General features: G+C 43.6%; 1 non-coding gene across 1 annotated transcript; it reads left to right on the forward strand.

The window, feature by feature from the left end:
* Positions 1–14,568: 14,568 nt before the first annotated feature.
* On the forward strand, positions 14,569–14,642 carry TRNASTOP-UCA. Its single transcript has one exon. It is a non-coding gene; the product is annotated as a tRNA-Sec (tRNA).
* The last annotated feature ends 3,175 nt before the right edge of the window (positions 14,643–17,817 follow it).

Raw genomic sequence — 17,817 nt, forward strand, 5'->3', positions numbered from 1 at the left:
CCCCCAATTTTTTAACATGCGTGCACTAGCATGTGCATGTTATAAAATCGTATGTCTATGTGTGTGCGCTGGGTAGCGCGCGCGTGCAATTTTTTAAAATCTACCCCTTAGTGAATAGAATAACTTTCAATAATTAAAAACTCATATAAAAATTTTCCAAACATCAATAAAATATTTCTAAAAAGACACATCAAATAACAAAAAAATTCACCATTATCCATTCCTTGGAACTTTTGATTTCCAGATGCCCTAAAATTATCATGGTTTAGCAGACAGAGAGTAATTGGGGTAGTTGTGCACACTCATGCTCCCTCTCATACACACACATACTCTCTGTCACTCCCCTACATACATACCCACATGCTCTCTCACGCTCTCCCAAATACATGCACACATTCTCTTTCTCACTTTCCCACACACAAGCACACATGTTCTCTCTTTCTTCCACACACAATCACACATGCTCTCACTCTCCCACACATCCAAACATGCTCTCTCCCACATATATGCTCTCCCTATCCCACACACATGCATGCATGCTCTCACTGTCCCACACACAAGCACATATGCTCTCTCACTCTCCCACATGCTCTCTCACTTTCCCACACACAAATACACATGCTCTCTTACACACACAAGCACACACGATCTCACTCTCCCACACATCCAAACATGCTCTCTCTCTCTCCCACAAATATGCTCTCACTATCCCACACACATGCATGCATGCTCTCACTCTCCCACACACAAGCACATATGCTCTCTCACTCTCCCACATGCTCTCTCACTTTCCCACACGCAAGCACACATGCTCTCTTCCACACACAAGCACACACGATCTCTCAGTCTTTCACACACAAATGTATTTATTTATTTATAAGCATTTATATACCGATGCTCATGAAAAATCATATCGTGTCGGTTTACATATAACTACAGATTGGAAGTACAATAAACAGGGAGAATTTAACCAGGAAAGACAACTCCAGGGTGAGTCAAAAACAAGGAAGAGAATGAATAGCAACAAATTAAGGTAACACATGTTGTCTCTCACTCACTTCCTCCTTGATCTAGCAGGCAGCAGCAATCTCCTTCTTCAGCCCTCATGGACAAGGGAACGGCTTCCAGCCACAGGGCTGCGCCAGCATTAGACTACTTCCAGCCGGGGCGCTCCTCCTTCTCTGAAGCAGCGCGGCCCCACCAAAATTGTCGGCATGGTGAGCATGGCCTTAATAAATGGAAAAGCAGCGCGGCCCCGCCAGAATCAGCAACTTTGACAGTGGGGCCGCGCTGCTTTTCCACTCACTAAGGCTGCGCTTACAACGCCGTCACTTTCGACGGGACAGCGCTGCTTTTCTCTTCCATTTCTTCAGCCACGGCTCGTGGCACCTTTTTCATTCTTCAGCCGCTGCCGGCCAGGATGGGCTCTGCCGCAGCCTCGCAGGTTTCTCTTCAGGCTGCAGAGCCAGCAGCCCCTCTTCTTCTCTTCTGCCAGGAAGTAAAAAAAACAAAAAACTAATAAAGTCAGGGTGAGGCAGCTGTGGCAGGAAGGAACAGCTCCCCTATCAGGAAAGACTAAAGAGGTTAGGACTTTTCAGCTTGGAGAAGAGATGGCTGAGGGGGGATATGATAGAGGTGTTTAAAATTATGAGAGGTCTAGAACGGGTAGATGTGAATCGGTTATTTACTCTTTCGGATAATAGAAAGACTAGGGGGCACTCCATGAAGTTAGCATGTGGCACATTTAAGACTAATCGGAGAAAGTTCTTTTTCACTCAATGCACAATTAAACTCTGGAATTTGTTGCCAGAGGATGTGGTTAGTGCAGTTAGTATAGCTGTGTTTAAAAAAGGATTGGATAAGTTCTTGGAGGAGAAGTCCATTACCTGCTATTAATTAGGTTGACTTAGAAAATAGCCACTACTATTACTTGCAATGGTAACATGGAATAGACTTAGTTTTTGGGTACTTGCCAGGTTCTTATGGCCTGGATTGGCCACTGTTGGAAACAGGATGCTGGGCTTGATGGACCCTTGGTCTGACCCAGTATGGCATGTTCTTAAGGTATCAGGGGCAATTTTTCCACCTCAAAATCTTGCCACCTGAAGCAGCCGCCTCACCCTGCCTCATTATAGAACCACCTGGTCGCCTAGTGTGCCAAGATTTTTGGGTTAGTAAAATCCTGCCAGTGTGATGTCTAGAGGACTGCTGTACCACAGGCAACAATGACAAAGAAGGGCGTGGTGTGCTGGACCCACTGTTCTGGTAGTTATGTTGGGGAAGGAGAGGTGAATGACCAAAGGTTTGCCTAGAGCACCAAATATGCTTGCACCTGCACTGAGCCCTGGTTCCAATTGAGCTGGAAGTACAAAGGAGCAGGATGCAACTGCCAGGTCACACCCCCTCCCCCACAACAAATACAAATTTGCTTTAGCACATAGATGGGTTCAGGGCTTAATCAATCATCGTATGAACTGGAAAAATTAAAAATATAGGCATAATTAAACAGTCTTACTATAATATCTACCAGGGGATTACACACACACACACACACACACACATATATATATATATATAATATATGTAGAATAATGACATAATGCCTTCAAGATAATTAGTTAACTACAGAAGCCCTTATCCTTCCTATAGGCTAATATACAGATATCACTGGGAACCTCTCCAGATTTCTGGTTTTACCAGACAGGGTTGCTATTTCTGAGATAAATGTGTAATGGAACTATATATGTTTCAAGATTTAAGAAATTAATTCAAGTTTAACTGTGCACACATTGTATATATATTTTCAGACATGGAAAGACTTAGTAAAATATACCAGTACAGGTTGCTCTCCATATCATGATCTAATATAGTTGCGAGAATAGCAGCTGTTATCTATAGGAGCTTATATACAAAACTAAAAAGGAAAAAAACAGCACTGACTCAATAAAAGGAACCCAGAGTTGCAGTTAAATTTAGATAAAAATTAATGGTGAATATTTTTGCAGTAAAAAGAATGTGAATTGATGTTTATTATATTATACCAAACTTAAATATATGCCCTATAATTTGTGAAATTTAGTTATTCTAATTAATTGTGTTTGACAGGGTAGTGAATTACAAGGTTCACATTTATGTAAACACCCTTGGGCACCAAACTATTTCAGGCACTGTCACGTGGACAGCCAGATGGTAAGGCTATTGGGGTTTCCGCTTTAAGAGATGTTATGGGAATAGTTTTAACACCCAGAGTATCTTCACCAGAAAATAAATCAAAAAAGAAAAATGATCTCAGAGGCACTTCTATAATCAAATTAAAGAATTTTATTTTGCTGGTAAATGGATAATTTACCAGGTTCTTTGCTTCTAGAAACAAGTATAATTGAACAGAATAAACATTTCAATAGTGTCACTATTTTCAATGAGAAATGATTTACTTCTAAAGCACAAAACAATTTTGTATATGTGACTCTAACTCTAATTCTTAATCACAGTGTTTGAATAGAAATCAGTTCCTGAACAAGGATTACTTCTAACCAAGATACCATCGGATATTTTTCTCAGTTAGTTACTTCTTAATGAGAACAAATGTTGAATTCTTAACTTTAATTCAAGAAATCTGATCCTTTGTATTAACTTTTCATCATTACAGACTCTTCAAGATATTCTGGAATCCTCCAGGTTTCCCTTCAGGTAAATATGAACAGTTTTTGTCTTTAATCTGGTTTAACTCAATGGTTTACTATCTCGTCTGTCCTTGTGTGTTTGCACTAGTGTAATTTACCAAAATTGTGTTATAGTTCATTGGTGTGCACTTATCTTTAATTGATTTCTGGGTAATAAATTTTGGGAGTGCAGCTTGTGAACGCTGGGTGGAGATTGCTGACCCAGGAATGATGTGAAGCTTTGGTGGCTTCTGATTGAGGAATACCTTACCCTGCTTGATGGTGCAGATTTGGACCTGGACTACCACTCTCAATTACAAAGTCTCATGATATAGTGGTTTACCTAATCAATAATCAATTAATCAATAATAAAAAATCAATAATAAAGACTGACTGCCTCACACCACCAATTTTCCGCAGTCTACAATGCTGCTAGTGTGTGTTGTCTAATTGAGACTGGGATTCTTTCAGGCTTTGTGAGAAAACAGAGTAAGAAAAATATTAAATGACTCTCTCTCTCTCACACATTCCACACTAATTTACTAGTAAAGACAGGAACAAATTATAGGATTTCTATATTTCTATATTTTTTCTCTAAGGAAACAACACAGAAGTACCTTAATCTACAGGTCCTATGATCAACACTGCAACACACATATATCTTCAGGTGGCATGTACACAATTTGAAGTCTGTGGGACTATCTAAAATAATATTCTCTGAGGTAGAATGTATTTTAGTTAAATCAACTCAGAATCAGATCATCAATCATCCACTTTTCTCCCATTCACTTATCTATCAATGTTGACAAAATACCGTGGGTCAGCTATAGAAGATTATCCTTAATTTTAACTAATTTCTTACCTCAAATGGGATTAGAATGAGAATAAATACAACTAGTGTTTCCTAAGACTTTGGGGGCTCTTCCACTCAATCTAGGCCTCTGTGACAGGAACCTGCAACCCTGGTCTCTCTCCTCTAGTCTCCAGCTCAGCTTTGCTCTCAGATTTACATCATATACAGTGAAATTCTTCAGCAGAGATCCTTACTCTTCTGATGTCATTTTTAGGAAATAGTACTTATCTGCTTCAGGAAACCTATGTATCCTTTAGAAACCACTTAAAAACCTCTTAGCTAAGGAAAACAGCTTAAAACAATCTTTTTATGTAATTTACTTCTTAAATCTTTCTGTGTTTAGCCTTAATTTAGTATTGTTATGCACACCTGATCACTCAACTGCTTTGCATAGACACGGAGGTGGTCTGGTGTTGCTGTGGCATTGCCACAGCATTGTCTGTGGGCTGGCTTAAGGAGTTTTGTTTTTTCTTTTTCCTTCTGAGAGCTTGACGGGTCTCATTTTTGACCACTTTTAACAATGCCCATTAAAATAAATAGGGAAAATTAGTTAAGGGAAACCAAACAAAAACTCCACTCAGACAGTTTCAAACCACACAAATTTTCAGGTTAGTTTCTCATAGAAACATAGAAATGACGGCAAAAGAAGACCAAACGGCCCATCCAGTCTGCCCAGCAAGCTTTCACACTTTTTTTTTCTTCTCATACTTATTTGTTACTCTTGGCCCTTATTAGTAACTTTTTGGCTCTAGTTACCTTCCACCCCTGCCACTGATGTAGAGAGCAGTGCTGGAGCTGCATCTAAGTGAAGTATCAGGCTTAATTGGTTAGGGGTAGTAACTGCTGCAATAAGCAAGCTACTCCTATGCTTATTTGTTTACCCAGCCTGTGCCATTCAGTCCTTGTTGGTTGTTGTCTGAATATAATTCCTCTTTTCTTTATTCCCCCCTGCCGTTGAAGCAGTGAGTTGCGCTGGATATGTATTCCAAGTGAAGTATTAAGCTTAATTGATTCGGGATAGTAACCGCCATAACAAGCAAGCTACACCCATAATTATCTGTTTACCCAGACTATGTAATTCACTCCTTGTTGCTTGTTGCAGGACTATAAATCCTCTTTTCCTCTTTCCCCCTGCCGTTGAAGCAGAGAGCTATGCTGGATATGCATTGAAAGTGAAGTATCAGACTTATTTGGTTTGGGGTAGTAATCGCCGCAACAAGCAAGCTACTCCCCGGTTTTTTGTGAATGCAAATCCTTTTTACCACATTTCCTCTTGACGTTGAAGCATTGACAGTGAGAATGTTTATTGAATAAGGGTATTAATCTCCAGGTAGTAGCTGTCATTCCCGCAAGCTACCCCCATGCCTCTTTTCTTCATTCACATCCTCTAGACTTTATGGATCCACAGTATTTATCCCATGCCCCTTTGAAGTCCTTCATGCTTTTGGTCTTCACTACTTCCTCCGGAAGAGCATTCCAGGCAATAAATTTAATAAAGGTCCCGTGAGGTTTCATGACCATAATAGATATTTTAAGCATTTTTAAAGCTAATTATATGTTAACTTGCATATTAAACATTTTTCTTCAAACCAAGGGTCATAACAGTGTTTTTATAATACCATCTGGTAACCACCACCACCAAATCCCAGTTTCTGATGTGTTTTAATCACTTTTTAATCACAGAATTCCCCTGAGGATAACTTGATTAATATCCACTTTTGACCCCAAAATCCTAAATGTGGTCAGGTAACAAGAATCCCTAAACCAAACCAACACTGTCAAATAAATGAATTTTATTAATTTTTAAATTTAAGTTCCCTTCAGGCACTTTTGGGGGCAGCTTCTCACTGACGTCATTTGCTGACATCAGTGAGGACCCCTGGGCTGTCAGTATGATCGTGCCTACAACGCACCGGGGCTTTGCCTACAGCAGTGTTGCCAACCTTGTTTATTTCCTGCGAGACTGGACTTTTTTTTCTAGTCATTCACGGTTTTTTTTCAATTCACGGGATGCTTGTAATTGGGCATTTTTTCCTGCCAATCCCATTTTTTTTAGGCTTGGTGGGCGGGGCTTGTGCTCTGATGTTGCAGTGATTGGCTGCTGCTGCTGAGGCCTGTCCATAGCAGGCGCACCCACTAGTGCAGCAGTAAGCTAACCGGAGCTGCAAACATTCACAGGAGTGTGTGGGCAGATCCAGCATGGCATTGCAGCAAGCAACAAGTGTCGTGGGTGACCAAGAAGCTTCTGTGCAGCTGCAGACCTTAATCATGAAAGATGTGTAGCACTCAGCTGGCTACAACCACGTATCAGGAGGGGGGGAATGAGTATGTTGGGAGGGGGGAATGAGTGTGGAGGGATTGAAGATGTGTTTGTAGGGAGTGGGGAGGGGGAAATGAGTGTTTAGAGGCCAGAGATGTGCTCGGAGGGGGTAAGGAGAGGGGAATCAGTGGGGGGGGGGGGGGGGTCAGGGATGTGCTCGGAGGGGGTAGGGAGGGGGAATTAGTGTGGTGGGGGGGCCAGAGATGTTATCGGAGAGAGTAGGGAGGGGGGAATCAGTGTGTGGGGGCCAGGGATGTGCTCGGGGAGGGGGGAATCAGTGTGGGGGGGGGGGGGGGGCCAGGGATGTGCTCGGAGGGGGTAGGGAGGGGGAATTAGTGTGTGGGGGGCCAGGGATGTGCTCGGAGAGGGTGGGGAGGGGGGAATCAGTGTGTGGGGGGCCAGAGATGTTATCGGAGAGAGTAGGGAGGGGGAATCAGTGTGTGGGGGCCAGGGATGTGCTCGGGGAGGGGGGAATCAGTGTGGGGGGGGGGTGGGCCAGGGTTGTGCTCGGAGGGGGAAATCAATGTGTGGGGCTGGTGTTTTTTAAATCTCTTCTACACCACTTTTAATTTCATCTAATTTTTTTCTCGTTTCTTCTCCCTGCAAATCACCTTTGTAAGAAAGCCTGTCCATACCTACTGTTTCCGTCATTGGCTGCTACGCTACTAAATGGATTTGATCTACTATAGCTAAAGTAAGGAACTAAAAGATACTGTTAAGCGTGGGAAGAGGAATGTGAACTAAAAGTATGAATTCAGTCTGTTGTCAGCAATGAGAGTAAGGCTATGTGCAAATTTTGTAAGTGTGACATTCGTGCACATCATGCAGACCTTCTGCAACATGCTAAAACAGAGAAACATGCAAAAGGTTAAGCTCCTTTGTCATCTATGCGACTCACAGACATTGATGTTTCAATTTCACTTTTGGGGCTTGTTTTTTTGGGAAAAAGTGCTTGTTCTTTCATGAAAACCTGGCAACCCTGGCCTACAGCCTTGATGCTCTTTCCTTAATTTCACAGTGGCAGTGTCCCCAGGGCTCCTGCTGCATTCTGGCCACAGAAGCATTGTAGCAGCACTGCTTTTTTATTTAATAAAAAATACTCGCGGCACTGTTTCAGACCGCCGGGAGCTACCCAGGCTGCCACGGCCCCAGGACGTCACCAGTGTGGCTGCCACTTTAACTTTACTCCTCAGGCCGCTCCCCAGGCTTCCATGGCCCCTTCTGGCTCCTTTCGCCAGCTGACCGTCGCTTTTATATTAATCGTGGCTCTCTGCCACATTGTGGGGGAGGAATCCTGAAGCGGCCGGCCTCTCTTCATTTGCGGCTCACGGCCGCACAGGGGGAAGGGAATCCCCGCTGCTTTCACTTTCATTCGCGGCAGATCACCTTTCAGGGCGTCGCCCCAGATCACCTTCTCAGCATTGCTGTTACTGTGCTAAGGCGAGTGGTTGGTAGCCGGGTTACAGCCAGATAAAAACACCAATAGTCTCTGCCTGTGCTTCAGTGTACTTTATTTACAGCAGGAAAATAGTGACAATAACAAAAAGGCAGCACAGCTTAGCTTTTGGTCAAATTATATATACAGTGCTGTTCAGCTTGACTTCAAGTCAAAAGCTTTAGGCATAGTTCACAGTCACTTAAGCTTCTAGTTCAGCTCAGCATAGTTCAAACACAAGCAGTTTAACTAAACTTACAGATAAGTGATCTGTGTATACACTGGCACTCCATCAATTTCCAGGGCCCTCTCTAACCCTTTCAGGCCCTCAGATTTTAAGGTCTGGTGAAGGGCTCCTCCCTTCACCCAAGGTTTGCTGCGGGCTTCATTCGCAAGGAGGATCAGGCAGGATAGCTCTGCCCAGTCTCTTAAAGTAGACTGAGAGAGTTTTGTGTGTGTGTATAGCAAAGGGACAGATTGAATAAAATCTGAGCAAAATAGGTCACTCCATTAAGATTATATGGCTGTAAGGTCTTCAAATGATGTATTAATACTGTAGTAACATCTGCCAAGCCCAATTCACTCGATCATTAACTGTAAACTTAAATTCATCTGAAGCACCTTCTGCAAGATTTAGATTCACTTCCCAACTGGCTTGGTAACTGACAATTTTCACTGCATGCTGATTATCATCAGGTTCCCTTTCTTGAGATCTCTATTGCAAGTCAAAATGATAGATTTTGTTTTTACATCTCTTGAAATGAGACTGATAGGAGCACTTTATTGCAATTTGACAAATGTCATCCTCCTAGATTAAAATGTAACCTAACTACTAGCTAATTCTTACATTTGTGAAGTCTATTTTGCACAAGTGAAGAATTTTGGCTCAGTGCTTTTCGGAACTAGAGCATTTGTTTCCCTTATTAAGAAGGCTTTCAAAAGTACTTTATACCCTAGAGTACAGCTTCTCAACCTTTTTTATATCAGGGCACACTTTCAAGTTTTCTTGATCCTCGTGGCACATCCAACCAAACTTTACAATGTCACATATATTTATGTTTCAGTCATTGGTCGTGTGACTATGAAAATGCCAGGAAATGTACTTTTAACTAAATTGAACAGCACTGCCTTCCCTTCCCAACAGCACTCTTTTTCTCTCTAAACCAACCCCCCTCAAGATCCAGTCCCAATCTCCTTCTCCCCAACGCCAAGTATCCCCTTTAAGTATTGGTTTGCTGTGTCCAAACGTTTTGCACGTGAGCAAAAATATTTTGTTACCTTACCCTGTGAGCACTACGTTCTTTGATGCAAAAGCTTTAATGATTGGGTTGCTCACAGCAACCCAATCATTAAAGGGAACATTGGCTAAGTTCATCCCTTGCTTAAAATAATCGCCTAATATCTACTAATACAACTGAAAATAAAACGTGTATAAAAAATTTTTCAGCAATAACATTCAAAACTGCTTTCTACATGCAGGTGAAATTAATAAAGAGCAAACTTTTATTAAAATAGAAATGATGAAGGGATGACCTGTTGCCTGAGGTGGAGTTGAAGCTACCCGTGGGGAAACTCCCACGGGTCCCCACCATCGGGAAACGGAGTAGACTGGGAAGCAGAGGCTGACTGGAGCTTCGCCAGTACCAGCCCTCATTCCCTGCAGGTTGAGGCCTTGGGTACTGGGGCCAGCTGGTCTTAGGCAGGCCTCCGCGTGGTTGATCCCGAGGAAGATATTCAGAACAGGGAGCCAGGAAGCAGCAGAGACACAGGAGTTGAGTTCAAGACAGGGCCTGGATCCAGAAGCCCAGACAGGCTGAGGCAGGCTACAGCAGGCTAGAGTCCAGGCTTATAAGTAGGCAGGAGCCTAAAAGAGGCCAAGTCCACATAATCAGCTGGAGGCAGAGTCAGGTTCAAGCTGGGTCAGAACAGGTGGCTGGAGACGAAGTCAAGCTCAGGCTGAAGTCAGGGCAGGTGACTGGAGACAAGGTTGAGTACAGGCTGAAGTCAGGGCAGGCGACTGGAGACAAGGTCGAGTACAAGCTGAAGTCAGGGCAGGCGGCTGGAGATGAGGTCAAGGTACAAGCACAGGTGAGAGCTGGGAATCCGTCCAAAGCATGGTGAAGAGCGAGCAAGGGTCAAAGCCAGGAATCCGTCCAAAAGCGTAGTCAGGAGAAGCATGGGTCAAAGCCAGGAATCCATCCAAGATAATCAGGAACAGGTAACAGGTACTGGAACTCAGGAACTGGAAACAGGAATGCAGGACTGGAACAAACGAGAACAGGAACAGAAACGAAGGAGTAGCAACTAAGCACATGACAAATGTGAAGAACTGTTGCCAAGGCAAAGACCAAGTGGCAGGGCCTGCCTAAAATAGCAGGGTCCGGCGACGTCATCATACGGGGCAGCGGAAAGTTTTCCCACCGCAGCCCCTTTAAGGTTGGGAAAGGCAGGCGTGCACATGCCTAAGGCAAATGGCTGAGATTACATGATGGCGGCGTCTCCCCTACGCGCACGTGAGGAGGCCACGGAGCAGCCGGAGGAACCTGTGGAAGTAGTAGGAGTGCGGGCACGTAGGCGGCTGCCTACCGCTGCTAGAGAAGAAGAACTAGGTCCGGGACCCGGGCGCCAGGGTTCAGTAGGGCCAGTCGCGGGCCCGCTGCAGCCGTGACACGTAACATGACCAAGATGCTGTAAAAGCCAGTGATGAGAAGTCCCATCATTTTCACAGCAAGAATTAAAGTTACACAAGTCATATCCTCACCAAAACAAAATAGAAATTCCATAAAGTAGAAATAGAAACATGCTAGCAAAAACTGAATGGAAACCACAAACCTGACTGTATTATGCAGTGCAACAATGGAAAAACAGAAACATCATCATTCTTCACAAAATATCAAGCAATAAAATCAAGACATAAAACATTCATAATATTAAAATCATTCTAATAAAAGAATAAATATTAAAACAGCCAACAAACATCCAATAATTAACAAAAAGCTGTTATGTTTTCGACATTGAGGCGTGGGCCCTTGGTCACTGCAAGAGATGGCACCTCCCACAGGGCGGAGCCCTGCGTGGACTTGCAGCAATAGGCTAGCTCCGAGCAGAGATGGACACAGAGAAAGTTAGTCTTTATTATACTGCAACGTAGATGGTAACCCGAGGAACGGGCAATGATCCCAGCCAGAAGAGGAGATGTCTGATGGCAACGTTCCGTCTGAAGGCTGAAGAGTGGAAAAGGCAGTTACACAGTCTGACCAGCTCCCGAGAGGGAGATGGGTCTGGTAGTGGTCCGCAAAGCAGGGTAGGCCCAGAACCCAGGCCTAGATGGAAAGGCCAGTGAGAATAGATCCGGTAGTGGTCCGCGGTGTGGGGTAGGCCGAGGATCTATGTAAAGAGAGATGAGACAATGCAGAGACAGAACTGGAGCAGTAGTACTCACTCTGATGCTGGCAGTTGTAGTAGGAGAGAAACCCCGAGGAACAGAAGTCTGGTATGAAATAAGGCCCCCGAGGAGCGGGTACCTTAGGCGTCCTTGTAGGTGGTAGGTAACCCCAGGGGGTAGACAGGAACGAGGCAAGGCCCCCGAGGAGCGGGTACCTTAGGCGTCCTTGTTGGTAGCAGATAATCCCGGAGGATGTAGGGGAGCGAGGCAAGGCCCCCGAAGAGTGGGTACCTAAGTCATCCTGGAGCGAGAGTATACAGAGCAAAAGCGTCTGGTAACGTAGAGAGATCAGCATGGAGGATTCCTTGCTAACTCGTATTAGGAATCGTGAATGGAGTTTAAATGATTAAATGGAGTTTATGATTATTGTACTGAAGTAAAAATGTTCATTTTTATTCAGATGTGATATTATTGTATTTTTATTATTTTATATAATTTATAATGTTTGTTTGTTTTGGTTTTGTTAATTTTCTTGTTTTTATTATGTATGTTCATTTTGTATATCGCTTAGGCCTTTTGTGTTAAGCGATTAATAAATTTTTTAAAATGAAAAATGAAAATGAAAATAAATATCAGAGCTTGTGACGTCATGCAGTGGGGACGCCCCCGAGGTTCCCGCCATGATGCACATAAAGGACGGGGCTGCGCGCGTGCCCTAGGTGACTCCGGGAGAAAGATGGCAAACGCAATCGCCCATGCCGGACCGGGGATGCTGGAGGGGTCGGCGTGGAGAAGCGGAGGCAGCCATCTTCCCAAAAGGAACCGAGTCAGGCAGGAAAAAGGTGAGCAATAGAGGGCGCAGTCGTCTGCGATCGTCGGGCGCAACAAAAACTTGTTATAAATTTCCCAAAATATCAATAAAATATTTCAAAACAGCAGAAACATCAATAACCACTCAAAAATTAAAATAAGGATTTTAAAAGCTTCTCTCCATACCTGGGATACATTCATTTCCAGTCACCATGAGATTGTCATGGATTGGGGGAGGGATGGCCACACAAACTTTATCTTCTCTCAGTCACAGGCACACATATAAAAGGGCTCCCAATGTTTCTCTCTCACACAGGCACACACACAAGCAGACTTTCAGTCTCTCTCTCTCTCACACACACACACAGGCACACTGTCACGTTTGGTGGCTCCCGCCCTTGCACACACCGCCGCACTTACCACCAGCCCCGGACCCTGGGGATCCACTGCCGGGGAAGACCTTCTGTCCACCTTCCCTGCCATGTCTCCCCAGGCCGCACATCAGGCCCCTGCCCAGGCCTTGCCGCAAACACAGCTTCCACTTCTGGTCCTCTTAGGTGTGCGCGCGCACATGACGATGCCGTCCCTCTTAAAGGGCCAGTAGCATGAAACACCTGGAGGTGCTCCCCGGTGATATCATCTGGCCAGGACTATATAACGCTGAGTTTGTCTCCCAGCAGGTGCCTCAGCAATAGGTCCACTACCATCTGGTAGAGCTAGTTGCCACAGCGTTGTTCTTGCATTCCTGCTCCTGGTTCCCGGCTTCCTCTCTGTGTTCCTGGGTTCTTTTCTTCGTCTCATTCATGGTCAGTCTTTAGCTCCTCATCTCCAAGCCTTCTATGTCCTCTGTCCCTGCCTGTGTTGCTCCTTGCCTCCCTGCCTCCTCAACGTTCCTTGTTTCCCTCAGATGGATCTCTGACTTGTCTTCGGCTTGGTCTCTGTTTCTTCTCCATCTGCCACTAACCACTGCCTGGACACTGACTCTGATAGGACTCCGCTTGCCTCTGACTTCAGCCTGAGCCTGACCCTGTTTCTGCAGCCGGTCCTCTTGCCGCTTCTTCCTATGTCCTGGCCTTCAACGACTTCATCTCCATGGTTCTTCATCACCACAGAGGCCCGCGCCTAAGACCAACCGGCCCTGGCACGCGAAGGCTCAGCCTAAAGGGAACATGGACTGGTATTTGTGAAGCTTCAGTTGGGCCTCTGCTCCCGCCAGCTCTGCCTGCCGACGATGGGGCTCGCGGGGCTCCTCCTCGCAGGTAGCACCAACTCCCCCTCGGTCCTTATGCACAATACACATATACAAGCAGGCTCCCAATCTCGCTCTTTCTCAACAGGCACAAACACAAGCTGGCTCCCAATCTCGCTCTTTCTCAACAGGCACAAACACAAGCAGGCTCCCAATCTCGCTCTATCTCAACAGGCACAAACACAAGCAGGCTCCAAATCTCTCTCTCTCTCTCTCACAGAGGCACACATAAAAGCAGACTCCCAATCTCTCTCTCTCACACACAAGGACACACACAAGCAGGCTCTCAATCTCTCTTTCTCTCTCTCACACAGGCACACTCACAAACAGACTCCCAATCTCTCTCTCACACACATATAGGTGCACACACAAGCAGGCTCCCATTCTCTCTCCTTATGAAGTGATACTTGCTCCTGTAAGTCCTTTTGTTTTTGGGTGGGTCATGATTTTGTTGCTGTTATTTAAAAATATATGTATCTGGGATCTTTTTGATGATCTGATCTTAATATTTTAACTTGTAGTTCCATGTCCCTCCCAATGCAGCGCAATTGTAAAACACGGTTGTGTGGAGGCCCGACTGTCTATATCAAGATTGCTCTCCTTTGGACTGCTTGACTATTAATAAAAGGAACTCTGTGACTTCCCAACTCCCAGACTGTGGATATTTTGTTGAACTTTTCAGACCTCACCTTGTCCTGATTATATCCTTACTTGTGAGGTTGGCTTTTCTCCACTTTACTTTTGAAAGCATTCAGCTGCAGAACATGACCAGAAAACATGTCTCAAAATTCCTGATGAGATTAAACATTTCAAACAGGAATCAGAAATAGCTCTCTTAGAGCAGAGTCTAATCTTGCCAGTGTGGCCTAATGGATAAGGCATCTGACTTCAGATCAGAAGATTAAGGGTTCAAGTCCCTTCATGGTAGATTATGCAGCTTTTTCTCCTAGAGGAAAGAGCTTACTAAAAAAAAAAAACCCCTCAGCACATCTGCTGAAGTTGCATAATTGATTGATGGTCACAACATCTTAGCAGTGATTATATCTTGGCTGTATGGCCTAATGGATAAGGTGTCTGACTTTTGATCAGAAGATTAAGGTTCGAGTCCCTTCATGGTTGATCCTTGCTGTAGTTACACAATGTTAGGTTCCATATTAGGAGCTACCACCCAGGAAAGAGATCTAGGTGTCATCTGCTCAGTGTGCTGAGGCAGTCAAAAAAGCAAACAGAATGTTAGGAATTATTAGAAAGGGAATGGTGAATAAAATGGAGGATGTCATAATGCCTCTGTATCACTCCATGGTGAGACCGCACCTTGAATACTGTGTACAATTCTGGTCGCTGCATCTCAAAAAGGAAGTAGCTGCATTGGAGAAGGGTAACCAAAATGATAAGGGGCATGGAAAGGCTAAAGAAGTTAGGGCTGTTCAGTTTGGAGAAGAGACAATTGAGGGGGGATATGACAGAAGTCTCCAAAATCATGAAAGGTCTTGAGCAAGTTAACGTAAATCAGATATTTACTCTCTCAGATAATAGAAGGACCAGGGGGCACTCCATGAAGTTAGCAAGTTGCTCATTTAAAACAAATCAAAGAAAATTCTTTTTCACTTAGCGCATAGTTAAGCTCTGAAATTCATTGCCAGAGGATGTGGTTATAGCAATTAGTGTAACTGGGTTTAAAAAAGGTTTGAATAAGTTCCTAGAGGAAAAATTCATAAACTGCTATTATGGTAATTAAAAAACAATAGTAGCTTGTGATTTATCTAATGTTTGTGTACTTGCCAGGTACTTGTGACTTGGATTGGCCACTGTTGGAAACAGGATACTAGGCTTGATGGACCCTTGGTCTGACCCAGTATGGCAATTTCTTATGTTCTTATGTAAGTATTTTTACCATAGGTACAGAATGGGAGAAAGGTCTTAGAAAATCAGGCCCTTAGAAAGAAAACCTTTGAGTTGAGACATGTGAAAACAAATTAAAAATTTGTACTGAAGTTCATATAATTGCATGATTTTAGATATTGTAGTAACATTCGCAAATATGTTCAATAAATAGTGAAAGTCAAACTGGTTATCTAATTGTGTCAGAAATTTGCATAGAGCCGAGAGAGAGAGAGAGAGAGAGAGGGTTGCACAGGATCTTCTGTGTCAAATACCTCCAAAACAAGGGACCAATTGTTAATTATTTAATTGGGCAGAATCTAAACCATGAATATAATGAAGCAACTGTAAACAGCCAAAAAAAAATCAACACTAGCTAAGTCATATTGATCCTGTATATGCTGAAAGGAAAAAACAGAGCCCTGAAAATTCATGTGACTCTGATTTTAAAAACGGTAGTAAGTTCAAATTAAACTATCATTTTAATGCTGATTTTAACTTTACTAGTATTTTAGTGCTTGTTTTTCACACACACTTTTTACTACATCAATAGTAAAGCTAATTTTTACCATGATATTTTAAAAAAATAAATAAAAGTGTTACATTTTAGCGTGGATTTGTAACTACTATTTTATTACATCAGCCCCATAGACAGTTCAGTAGCAGTTAAAGGAAAATATTAATTGGAGTATAAACAGAAAACAAAACATTAACCTTGTATAAATAATATGACATCTTCACACACACTTTGCCATGTGTATTTTGCACCTGCTATAAATTCTGTAAGGAGATTTCCTTTTGGAAATTAGCTTGCATATTTTCCCACAGAAAACTCATTGGTTTCTCCTTTTGGAATACAAAAAAGGTTTTTTTTTAAAAAAAACATTTGTAAGGAAAAAACAGTTAGTTTTCTCTTTGTTCCTTTAATTTGGTGACTTCCTGTACGGGGTGCTCAGACTCCAGGGGAATGTAGAGGGGAAAGCAGAAAGAGGTTTTTCCATGCTGGAGTTCTGAGCGTTCATTCACAACTCTCTGGGGATTTGTCCCCTCTTTTAGAATATCCACCCTCCCACTGTTCCTGGTCTGATTATTACAGCCACGGTCCTGAGACTGGCCTCTAAATCTGACCACCAAGTGTCATCCTTAACAATGACCACAACTCCTTCCTCCCTGGGAATGCCTTCCTAGCCCTGCCCAACATGATGAGATGCAAAAGGCCCTGGGATCTTTCCTTTGCATGTCGGTGCACAGCACTGGCACCGAGCCACTGGTGAAGGCTCTTGACAGTTTACCACTACCTGGTGCGCGAACAAAAGTACATATTTTGTTAAATTTCAGTTGTCTGTATTACAAGCGCTAGGTTTATCACTGCCTCCTCTCTACTAATTTTGTGTTGCAGATGGATCCCATGGTATCACAATAAAGTTGTGATCTTCTCAGCTTGCAAGTCCTGTCTTCTTTCAGCCCAGTGGATAAAAAGGCAGCAGCAGCAGCAGGTTGCTTTCACTGGGCATTGGACACATGTGAATGTTATTGTCATGTTATTTTTGGAAAGCAGAACTGCACAGGAGATTTTTCTGTTCGGGCACACAAAGGAGAACCTTTTTACTTCTTGTTCTGGGGCTCTTTCATTGCAGATGGGATCATGTGAAGTCCTTGGCCATTGATCAGCAAATACAAATGTGCAGAAACAGATTATGTAACAGCCCTGACACAAAACCTGTGCTGCCAGGAGTCCCCAGTGGGCACCAGTTTTAATATGATGTCTTGAATAAAGTAGCGTGGTTGCTGTGTTTCTTGGAAACATTGAAATAAATGTCAACAAATAAGTTGTAGGTGATACCTTTTTAACTGGACAAACTTAATACATTTGGGGCTAGCTTTCAACAGCCGCGTTCCTATTGTTAGGTCAATGCAACATGAACTAAGCATGAAGTTGCCTATATATACAAGCAAATTACAGGTTGCATTACAAACACCAGCACACTGCCATTCCAAAGCAACCTGTAATTTCCTTGTACTTTCAGGTAACATTATACTTAAGTTTATTTTATACTGATGCAACAAAGGAACAGGCAGAGCCAGTAGTAGCCAATCTGCCTGTGTAAATCCACCCATGCAGCGTGATACGGCAGAAGGCTCGAGTTCTCACGCCTGTGCGGCCATGTCCTCACTGGGGCTGACTGAAGGGTACCCGCATCCTCACCCCCAAGCCAGCTGTT

The sequence above is a fragment of the Rhinatrema bivittatum genome, chromosome 6 (genome assembly GCF_901001135.1).
Source record: "Rhinatrema bivittatum chromosome 6, aRhiBiv1.1, whole genome shotgun sequence".
Classification (NCBI taxonomy): Eukaryota; Metazoa; Chordata; class Amphibia; order Gymnophiona; family Rhinatrematidae; genus Rhinatrema; species Rhinatrema bivittatum.